The sequence below is a fragment of the Amphimedon queenslandica genome, unplaced genomic scaffold (assembly GCF_000090795.2).
Source record: "Amphimedon queenslandica unplaced genomic scaffold, v1.1 AMPQUscaffold_1326_Cont26662, whole genome shotgun sequence".
Lineage (NCBI taxonomy): Eukaryota > Metazoa > Porifera > Demospongiae > Haplosclerida > Niphatidae > Amphimedon > Amphimedon queenslandica.
The window spans coordinates 1-1,146 of NW_003558329.1; the positions used below are offsets into that span (position 1 = coordinate 1).

The following is a 1,146-nucleotide window of genomic DNA, read 5'->3' on the forward strand; positions in this document are numbered from 1 at the left end:
TACTTTTCATGTATCCTGTACTTAGATGTTGAGTCATTGAAAGGATAATATCTTTACTACCTTTTCTATTGCTGTTTTCATCATCTGCTATAGCTAGAAGGACTAAAAAGACCATCAAAGATCCTTGGTTAAGCACAAAGCGTCTAGAGACAGGAATGGATCCAATTAGTTGTGTGGGTGGAAAACTACAGTGCGCATGCGCTTTAATTAGATTGCCTCGTTTTTTGTCTATGACACAATGGCTACTAATCAAGCTATTGTTACTGATCATACTAGCAGAGGCGTCGCTGCCTAAGGGGCAGGTAGGGCAGTTGCCCCACCAATATTTTGAAGAGTAGCCATTTTTTATTAAAATTAGTTATTAATTCAAGTTAATTCATTTAATAACCATCTAGGAAAGACTCAATCACTGCTTACTTCTTCACACACACCAACAACTGACGAAATACAGTCGGTAGTTAAGCAGTTTATTGCTGGAAATGAACGCCATTATGAATTTTGGGCGTCAAAAGTTAATCAATCAATCAATTAATCGACCAAAACTGACCACACCCATCATGAATATTAATTAAATACGGCAAAATTTTCGCGCGCTTCGCGCGCGAAAAGGTTCTCTCTCTTGCATAGACCTAGTGCCCTACCAATCTTTCAAGGCCAGCGACGCCCCTGACTAGTGGTATTTCTGGGGTTCCATGTCCTTCGGCTACTTCTCTGCTGGGGTTTCCGATTGGATTAAGTAACCTGGGGAATACTTGTTTCGCAAACTCTGTTCTACAAGCACTGTTTTGCACTAGGAGTTTTCATTCTGGTATTATTAGTCATGCCAAAGTACCAGGTATATATATTTATGTAGAATAGACATAATTTTTTATCAACATTATTAATCATTGCTAGGGTGTAACCTTCTATCTCCTTGTTTTTTTGTGTGAGGTTAAAGCTGTTTTTGTGGGTCTTCTTGTAGATCCTGGACCATCTTTTTCTCCTTCCACATTCGTGTCTTACAATGTCATGAACTGTAAGTCATTTGTAATATGATCATTGTAGATGTCGTATTTTCTTTTACAATTACATTAGCTATTTTACCTCAATGGCAAATGGGAGCACAAGAGGATGCTCACGAGTTTTTTCTGGGTCTATTACGTGTAG

General features: G+C 38.5%; 1 long non-coding RNA gene across 1 annotated transcript; it reads left to right on the forward strand.

Moving 5' to 3' along the window:
* The first annotated feature begins 352 nt into the window (after nucleotides 1-352).
* On the forward strand, nucleotides 353-1,146 carry LOC109593482 (uncharacterized). Its single transcript, XR_002190984.1, has 3 exons — nucleotides 353-835; nucleotides 895-1,015; nucleotides 1,075-1,146. It is a non-coding gene; the product is annotated as an uncharacterized LOC109593482 (long non-coding RNA).